Source organism: Salvia splendens, chromosome 13 (genome assembly GCF_004379255.2).
Source record: "Salvia splendens isolate huo1 chromosome 13, SspV2, whole genome shotgun sequence".
Taxonomy (NCBI): Eukaryota; Viridiplantae; Streptophyta; class Magnoliopsida; order Lamiales; family Lamiaceae; genus Salvia; species Salvia splendens.
In genome coordinates, this window is record NC_056044.1 from 4,113,672 (window position 1) to 4,123,963 (window position 10,292).

The window sequence follows — 10,292 nt, forward strand, 5'->3', positions numbered from 1 at the left end:
CCTTTTCAGGATTCAACGGCCGGATTTTACTGTCGCATTTAATGCCGCATTTAATGCAGTCACGCGCAGGGCACGTCCCCTGACTTCAGCCTCCCCCGTACCCTTTTCCAGAATGCCGAAGTGACTCGCTTCGCCGAAGTGAATCACTTCGCTTTTCGGGGGGGGTAGTGATGGGGTACGTACTAAACAAGCCCAATAGCAGTGACAGCTCGGCCAGCCCAATAGCAGTGACAGCTCGGCCTTGAAACCGCCAAGGATGAAATCAAGCTGTGGTTCAAACCTGAGGAGCTGGTTGATGGGGTACGTACTAAACAAGCCCAATAGCAGTGACAGCTCGGCCAGCCCAAAGCCCAAGAGTTCAGTTCGGCATTACCAAAGAGTTCGGCCTCAGCCTACAGCTCGGTAAAAGCCAACCAATCAAGCTCTGCTCTCAGGTCGGCATCAAGCTCTACTCTCAGATCGGCAACCAAAGCAGTTCGGTCTCGGTATTCGGCCGAACAAGGAGTTAGTGGACCCATACAGGATGTCCAACACACCCACTACCACGTGATGTCAGTTCAGGCCACGATCGTAGGCCATGACCTACGCTTCACCCACGATCTTAGGCCATAACCTACACGACATCCACGACTTAGGGTGGTGATGCAAGCCATGATCTGAGTTCATTATATAAATAGAACTTAGATCTGATAGAAGGGGTTAGAAGCTCTCTAGAGATAAAACACCATATAGCAAATAGCAAGTTTGTATTTGTAAGCTGTAGAAAACAGATCAAGCAATACAATCTTGCCCTCCCTTTTTCCCGTGGACGTAGATTTACTTCAGTAAATCGAACCACGTAAATTCTTTGTGTCTGTTTTTTCATTCTCTACCAGCATTTGCTAACATCAAAAATTCGCGGACCCATCATCCTGGGATTCCATAGTAGAGTTGAGGTGTTGGAAGTGCAGATGTGAAGAATGGAGAAACAAATTCCCAGCTTATCTCAAGGCTAAAAGGGTAAGTTAGTTCAGTCAGGTGTGCTGACCTCATCTCATCTCATCTACAAGGCTGAGTTACCACAATATTATGGTTTGAATTTAGAAATTAAACAACAAGCCCGTCTAGCTCAGTTGGTAGAGCGCAAGGATCTTAACCTTGTGGTCGTGGGTTCGAGCCCCACGGTGGGCGATTTTCATTATTTGAGCCCCAACGGTGGGCTATTTTCACTATTTTATTAAGTTTTTCGTTTACTCTATTTACATTTTTTTTACTTTTTCATTTTCTCTGTTTACACAATTTTTAATGAGATTATTATATCCGATTTTATTATATTTATATAAAATATTTATATGATCTTGGTTCTCGTATATCCGAATGTGACATGCGATATGATGTATATCCGAATGTGACATGCGATATGGTTTACATTTTTTTTTACTTTTTCGTTGTCTCTGTTTACACAATTTTTATTGAGATTATTATATCCGATTTTATTATATATATATATATATATATATATATATATATATATATAGGGTAGTGATCTATGGCAAACACCCCTTAACCAAATAACTAGAGAACAAATCACAACCACAAGATCAACAAAATCAAGGGCTATGGTTAATTTTCTAATTTAAGGAGAAATTAGTTCCCTCTATCACAAATTTACTTCACAATAACAAGACGGGGGTATAATGGTCATTGCACAAAAAAAAATAGATTACCACCACTGTCAAAAAATGGATAGCAGTAGCAGTAACACACGATGACGGAGATCTACACCGTCCCTTGCGACTCCCACCGCGTCCGCACCACCATCACCGCTACCGCTCCCACCGCCGCAACTCCTCTCTCGTGGCGGGGCTAGGCGTCCAGTGGTGGGTCCCCGCCGCGCCGCCACGCTCCAGCTCTACGTGCTGCCCAACTGCCTCATCTTCCAGCTGTACCACGACCCCCGCTGCCCCGCCGTGCTCCGCCGCTTCCTCGTCGACCCCGACGTGATCCTGGTGGGGCTGTGGAACCACAGCGATGCGGCGATGCTGATGCGCTCGAGGTGGGGGAGCTGGTGGATGTGCGGGAGCCGGCGCACGAGCTGAGGGGGTGCCAGCTGGGGGCGTCGATGGGGGAGCTGGCGGAGGAGGTTTTGGGGATTTACGGGATGGGGAAGGATAATGCGGTGGGAAGGAGTGACTGGGAGGATGAGGATAATCACGTGGGAGCAGGTCGCCATGATGTGTTTCTTTCTTATTTGATCACTATAATCATGGATAAGTAACAAATGTTTGTTGCAAGGAGCACCTGATTACCAAAATCATTATCGATACCATACTTCCAATAGCTACTTTAGGATTTATGAGATTGCAATTCAGACAAATGAATCAAAAGACTTGTAAAAATAATGCTAAGAGTGATGTGTTTTGTAAATAACAGTGAATTAAATAATGGTAAGAGTGATGTGTTTTGTAAACAACAATGGAGTAAAATAATCCTAAGAGTGATGTGTTTTGTAAACAACAGTGAAGTAAAATCATCCTAAGAGTGATGTGTTTTGTAAACAAGAGTGAAGTAAAATCCTAATAAGAGTGATGTGTTTTGTAAGGCCATCCACAACGCTGTTCCTATACCGTTCCTAAACCGTTCCTTAAACTACTATTTGCGGGCCCCACTGTACTTTTTTACTCCATTCCTTAACTAAGGAACGGAACCTGCAACCCTCCGTTCCTTAACCGTTCCTTAACCGTTCCTTAAATTACTATTCATTCAATTTCATTTTTTATTTTTATTTCCAACTCAATTCAATTAAAACAAACACACTTTAATAAAATTAAAATAACATTACAACTTAAAATTCAAAAAAATAGAAAAAGACATAATTAAAATCCTAAAAAAATAAAAATTGACATAATTTAAAATACAATTTTATAGAGACAACCAAGAATAAGTTTGTCCCACATCGAAAGTGGAACATAAAACATTCAAGGATGTCTCTATAAAATAGAGACAACCAAGAATGAGTTTGTCCCACATCGAAAGTGGAACATAAAACATTCAAGGTTGTCTCTATAAAATAGAGATAACCAAGAATGAGTTTGTCCCACATCGAAAGTGGAACATGAAATATTCAAGGATGTCTCTATAAAAGAGAGACAACCAAGAATGAGTTTTTCCCACATCGAAAGTGGAACATAAAACATTCAAGGATGTCTCTATAAAATAGAGATAATCAAGAATGAGTTTGTCCCACATCGAAAGTGGAACATAAAATATTCAAGGATGTCTCTATAAAATAGAGACAACCAAGATGAGTTTGTCCCACATCGAAAGTGAAACAAAAAACATTCAAGGATGTCTCTATAAAATAGAGATAACCAAGAATGAGTTTGTCTCACATCGAAAGTGGAACATGAAACATTCAAGGATGTCTCTATAAAAGAGAGACAACCAAGAATGAGTTTTTCCCACATCGAAAGTGGAACATAAAACATTCATGGATGTCTCTATAAAATAGAGATAATCAAGAATGAGTTTGTCCCACATCGAAAGTGGAACATAAAATATTCAAGGATGTCTCTATAAAATAGAGACAACCAAGATGAGTTTGTCCCACATCGAAAGTGGAACAAAAAACATTCAAGGATGTCTCTATAAAAGAGAGACAACCAAGAATGGGTTTCATAAATTCGCAAGCCCATCAAATATATATGGGCTAATACGAATTTCTAGTATTCATTTATTTGTAAAAATTGTTTTTAAATATAAAAAACAATTTTTATAAATAAATATATTTTTTTTTATTAAATTCGATTTTTTTTAAAAAAAATTGAATTATTGCGTCACCGTGACGACGCCCACTCGCGGGGCAGCGAGTGGGCGTCACGCGTCGAATGGGAGGCCGCCACGTCGCCTCGGCGCGTGGCGGAACGTGTCGTGCCGCGTCTCGCGGGAACGGCACCCGGCACGGCACCGGCACGGAATGGCGACGACACGGGCGGCTGCAACGCGTGCCGCCGCGGTTCCGTTCCTCCGGAACGAAATAAGGCACCGCAACGGCACGCGTTGCGGATGCTCTAAACAAGAGTGAAGTAAAATCATGCTAAGAGTGATGTGTTTTGTAAACAAGAGTGAAGTAAAATCATAATAAGAGTGATGTGTTTTGTAAACAAGAGTGAAGTAAAATCATAATAAGAGTGATGTGTTTTGTAAACAAGAGTGAAGTAAAATCATAATAAGAGTGATGTGTTTTGTAAACAAGAGTGAAGTAAAATCATAATAAGAGTGATGTGTTTTGTAAACAAGAGTGAAGTAAAATCATGCTAAGAGTGATGTGTTTTGTAAACAAGAGTGAAGTAAAATCATGCTAAGAGTGATTGTTTTGTAAACTAAGAGTGATGTGTTTTGTAAACAAGAGTGAAATAAAATCATGCTAAGAGTGATGTGTTTTGTTAACAACAGTAAAATAAAATCATACTAATAGTGATGTGTTTTGTCTAGTTATACACTTTTTATTTAATTATAATGTGGATGCAGTTATGAGGTGGATGCAGTTATTGATTGATCATTTTGTTGAATTTATCCGGATAGATGTGGATGCAGTTATGATGCATCGATCATTTGATCATAAATCAATCTCTCCATACAAATCTCATCCCCAAAATCACCAAAAAATCAATCAGATTCCAATCATTTCAAACCCTTCCGACGCATTCCTGCTATCCAGGTTCAACTCCGCAAGCCTTCTGCGGCCTCCGCCGCCGCCGTTTCTCCACCGCCAATCCTCACAACCACCCTTGCTACCCCTCCCCACCGCCGGAAAAAAACCTAGAAACCTTAATAAATCAAAATCTCCCAAAAAGCAAGGCAAAAACTCGCCGAAGAAATCCAAGGACGCTGCGTATCCTAAATATATCATAACCTAAATTTAGTTTTCAAAAATGCCCTTTTTAATTACTTTTTATTTAAAACATATAAAAATAGCTAAGCCATATGATTAATTTGGAGTATTAAAATGTGTGGCTGAGATTTGTTCTCTAGTTATACAGTTAATATTAGTTATACTTTGATCATCATCCTATATATATATATATAAAATATTTATATGATCTTGGTTCTCGTATATCCGAATGTGACATGCGATATATTCTCTTTGTTCCATAACAAATGTCACACTTCTTTTTTGCATTCGTTTTACATGATATTGGTTCTCGTATATCCGAATGTGACATGCGATATATTCTCTCCCAGATGTCACACTTCTTTTTTACATTCGTTTTGAAAAAAGATAATAAATAGTTAATATGAAGAGAAAGTAAAGTAAGAGAGAGAATATGCTAAATTGAGAAATCATTCTGACTAAAAAACATGTACTCCCTCCGTCCCGAGGAAGATGATCCATTCCTTGGGCGGTACAGAATTTTATGCAACTTTATTTTATGTGTTAAGTGGAGTGAATAAAATAAGGGAGTGCGAATACAGTAGAACTAAAGATTTTTCTATTTTTAATAATGAGTCATCTTGGTTGGGACAAACCAAAAAAGAAAACAGATCATCTTCGGTAGGACGGAGGAAGTAGTATATTTAATGTCTCTAACTTAGTATAAAAAAGGAAAATATAGATGAATATTTTATAAAAATGCAGCATTTTAAAAAAAAGTGAACTAAATTTTTGGTATCTAAACATTGAAATCGTACCAAACGCGGTACTCAAACTTTAAAAGTATCTCCACGTGTCCCTAGACTTTGATGTAATATTAATGGAAGAACTTTTGTATTTTTGGACTTTTTTAAATCCAAAATACCCTCCAACCCTTAAGGGGTATTTAAGTCTATTTGTGATAGAGAGACTATCACCATTTTCTCATCTGAATTAGCAGAGACGTCAACACTATCCACTCCTACATATTTTGTATAAAATTTGTGTACAATAAATTTATGAAAAATAGAATATGAAAATCTGCATAAAAAGTTAGAATATGTCTGAATTTTATCACAAATAGACTAAAAATGCCCGTTAAGGACTAGAGAGTATTTTAGACCAAAATTGTCTAAAAAGTGCAAAAGTCCTCCAATGATATTACATCAAAATGTAAATGTAGGAACGTGTGAGGATATTTTTAAAGTTTGAGTACTGCATTTGATAATTTTAAAGTTTAAAGTCCCTTCAAAAACATGTTATAAAATAGCGAAAATTTTAGAATTCTTACTTGTTTAGCGTCAGAATCGTAAATGATGTGCAAGTGTTTTAGGTATATGTGAGGTAGATTATTGTACTTATGTAGGAGAATTGTTTTACTAATTAGAAATTAATTGCTGTGCTTAGTTGGCTTCAAATTTGATATCTCGAACGTGTTAGAATTGCAATGTTTCTTATCTTGCGAATTAATCAGCTTTCGTGTCTATTTGCTTTACATTTGTTGTGTAGTTATGTTGGTTCATCATAATCCAAAATTATTGTTTTAACTCAATTAAATAACCATACTCCTCTCTGTGGAACTGACCCGGATGTATTATTTTGACGTTGTATTCTTGCAATACAAGTATTATTAAGAAAAGTAATTGAATTAGCTAATCTTATGTATGTGATTGATTATGCTCATATTTAAATTGTTAGACCAAATTATTCTATTTAATGATCTGATTATTTTAATATGTTCCAATAAAGCACTATGTGGTTAAAGTCAATACAGTGTAAAATAACAACGCCATGAAACCATTAATTATTCAAAGTAGTCCTTATAATTGTAGCAGGTGAACTAATTGGCAACTGACATTTTATAAGTTTTTTCCCGAAAAATATGCATGGCTACCTAATTCATTATGATGCCTAAATTAAATAAAGTTGACTTAATTAATTTGAACGAACTAATCGAGACAGCTATATAGTAAATTAGTAGTAATTACCAGGTATTTGATTCCATGTCAATATTTAACTCGAAAATATTCAAAAGGGTGAAGACTGCGATAGGTCTACTAAATATTCATTACCTCCCCTTCCCAAGTAAAAATAAAACTTCTACACATTTTTAATAATATAGTCCCAACCTGCGATTGAATTTAATATTAATTGTAGCCTCTCTTCATACCTTTTCCTATATATATATGCAAATAAGCCAACAATATTTGTTGTAGAATTTTTGGATCTTTCAATCAAATACAAAGTAGCCTCTCTTCATACCTTGTTTATATGCAAAACAAGACAACAATATATGGCCGAGAATTTTTGGATCTTTCAATTAATTATATCGACAAACGTTTCAAATTTTATTTCTGTTCTCTCGGTCAAAAATTGTAAGTTAATTGTACCACCAATATAATTTGGTCAAAGTAATTGAATGAAAATTTTATATAAAGACTCATGTGTACTGGTCATCATAAAAACAATGTGAAATGGCTGGCAATTGAAACATAAAAATGAATATAATCATATCTCATATTGGTGTATATAAAGAGCTTAATCCACTATATAAGTCTCATGAGTCTCTCCTCTTATCACCAATTGGATTTAAGATGGACCATGAATTTTTATCATGATATCAGAGCGGGTCGCCGACTGTGAGTCATATTTAACTGACCAATCAGTATATCTAGGCTGAAACCGAAAAAAATGACTGACCCATCATTATAACTGGGCTGAAAATTTAGGTCAGTGGTCCAGCCGATCGAAAAAAGATTGGGCCGATTGTCCAATCGATCATAAAAAAATTCAACCCCTCCAAGATTCACCTTGAAGGGTTTGAGGGAGGGTATTGGCAATTGGAACATAAAAATGAATATAATCATATCCCAGATTCACGAGCTTAAGAGCTTAATCCACTATATAAGTCTCAAGGGAGGGTATTGACAATTGAAACATAAAAATAAATATAATCATATCCCAGATTCACTTTGAAGGGTTTGAGGGAGGGGTATTGGCAATTGAAACATAAAAATGAATATAATCATATCCCACATCGGTGTACACAAAGAGCTTAAGAGCTTAATCCATTATATAAGGTCATCCACTACGCTGTCTCTATACCGTCCCTTAAACCGTCTCTTAACTACTATTTGAGCACTATTTGAGGGCCCCACTGTCCTTTTTTCCTCCATCCCTTAACTAAGGGACGGAACCTGCAACGCTCCGTCTCTTAACCGTCTCTATACCGTCCCTTAATTACTATTCATTCAATTTCATTTAGAATTTTTTTTCTACCCAATTCAATTTAAACAAACACACTTTATTAAAAACCACACTTTATTAAAAACACACAAACTAAATAAACACACAAAATAAAAAAAACATAAAATAAAAAAACACACAAAATAAAAAAACTACTCCGCCGGCGAATCATCCTCTGGAGGCAGTCGAGGTTTAGGGGGTGTCGGAAGGTCAAGTTGTGCTGCCATAGCAACAATTCCGTTCCACTAGGCCGTGAATTGGGCGTACAAGAAGTGGGAAGTGTCCGCCATTGTGGCGGTCATGTACGCCACCATAAGTGTGTCCGAGCCGCCCCGCGAGCCCGATGGCGGCTGGCTTGATTCGCCTCGGCCCTTCCTTGCTCTAGCCGCTTTCGCCGCCTTCGTCCCTTGCGGCCGACGGCGCCCACGCGCGGATCCTCCAGCATCGCCGACCGTACCCGCAAACTCCCGGGATTCAGCCTCAGGTTGGCTGATGCCATCGGTGTCACCACCAGACGCACCACCAGACGAGTATTGGCCACTCGTCGTATGCTTCGTGCGCTTCGAGGTTGAGCCCGAGCTGGAGCGGAAACCTCCGGCCCACCGTTCCTCGTCCTTGACGGCTTGCCAAACATCAACAAATCTGAATTGATGACCCTCGTCCTGGTAGTAGGCGCGCAAAGCGGACGTCAAAATGTCGGTGGCCGTGGCGCCGCTTTGGTAGTGCGCCTCTTCAGTCGAGTAGATGCCGCAGAATTTTTTGATCTGTCGGTCGACTCGGTCAAAGTGAGAGCGGAACATTTTAACTTTGCGCTTGCGGGAGCCTTTCGGCTTTATCTGGTGGTAGACCTCGCAGACCTTTTCCCAGAAACACTTCCGGGTTTGTTGATTCCCGACGATGAGATCGTACGAGACCGTGATCCAGGCGTTGTACACCGCCATCGTTTCGAAGTTGCTGTACGGATGCCGGCCAAGAACCTCTTCTTCTTCCTCCTCGTCCTCGCCCGCCTGGGGTTGTACACCGCCAGTGCCACCTCCACCGCCTCGGCCACCTCCACCGCCAGTGCCACCGGGAAAATCCTCCCGGATCTGGGATAATCCCTGCGAATACCGCGTGGCGGAGGGACGGACATATGCATCAAGGTCAAAATTGGGTGGTTAGTACCCCCCGGCGTCGCCGAACCCTGAGTCCCAGGGGTTGACGAACCGGAACCGCCCAATGTGTTGATCATGGTCTCCCAATCGCCGAACGCGTTGAGATCCCACCCGCCGGAGCCGGAACCGCCGTAGTTGTCGTCGCCGTCGCCGGACATCTTGAGTTGGTTTATGAAAATTTGAGAGAAAATTTGAGAGAAAATTTAGATGATAGGAAGAATAGATGTGTAGTTGTGTGTAAAATGAGGATGAGTTTAGGAGTATTTATAGAGTAAAAAAATTAATAAAAAATCAAAAAAATTATAAAAAAAAAAACAAAAAACGGTATTATTACCGTTACAATTTTTTTTTATTTATTTAAATTCGAATTTTTAAAAAAAAATTATTTATTGCGTCAGCACGTGACGACGCCCACTCGCGGGCCGATGAGTGGACGTCACGCACGACGCCGGGTTGCTCCACGTCGCCTCGGCGCGTGGCGAGACAGCCCGTCTCGTGGCTCGCCGGGACGAGACGCGGGACGAGATGGAGGCTGCAACGTGTCGCGCCGGCGTCCCGTCTCGCCGGGACGAGACGCGAGACGCCGGCGAGACCCGTAGTGGATGGTCTAAGTCTCATGGATCTCTCCTCTTATCACCAATTGGTTTTATGATGGAACTAATGGATTTCTATGATCTATAAGTTGGAGTTGGTTTATCAAGCTACAAACGAGATCAAATACCAAAACGAGTTCTCGGCGAGATGATATATAAAAGTTAGTGGTGATTTTTCGACCTCCAAAATAGATGAATTTATTCAAATTCCACATGAAATGACAACCGAGTGCAACTGAATTAATATTATAATACTACATCCGTCTATAAAATAAATTCAATGTTGAATACATGAGAAAGTTAAGTTTCATATGTTATTTTCTCTCAACAATAAAGCACTCACCATACACACTCACTTTTAATTACACGCATCTATATAGTATATCATTTGTACTAATACTCTGATAA

At 39.4% G+C, this 10,292-nt stretch overlaps 1 non-coding gene across 1 annotated transcript; it reads left to right on the forward strand.

Annotated features, from left to right (window-relative positions):
* The first annotated feature begins 1,097 nt into the window (after positions 1-1,097).
* On the forward strand, positions 1,098-1,170 carry TRNAK-CUU. Its single transcript has one exon. It is a non-coding gene; the product is annotated as a tRNA-Lys (tRNA).
* Positions 1,171-10,292: the final 9,122 nt, after the last annotated feature.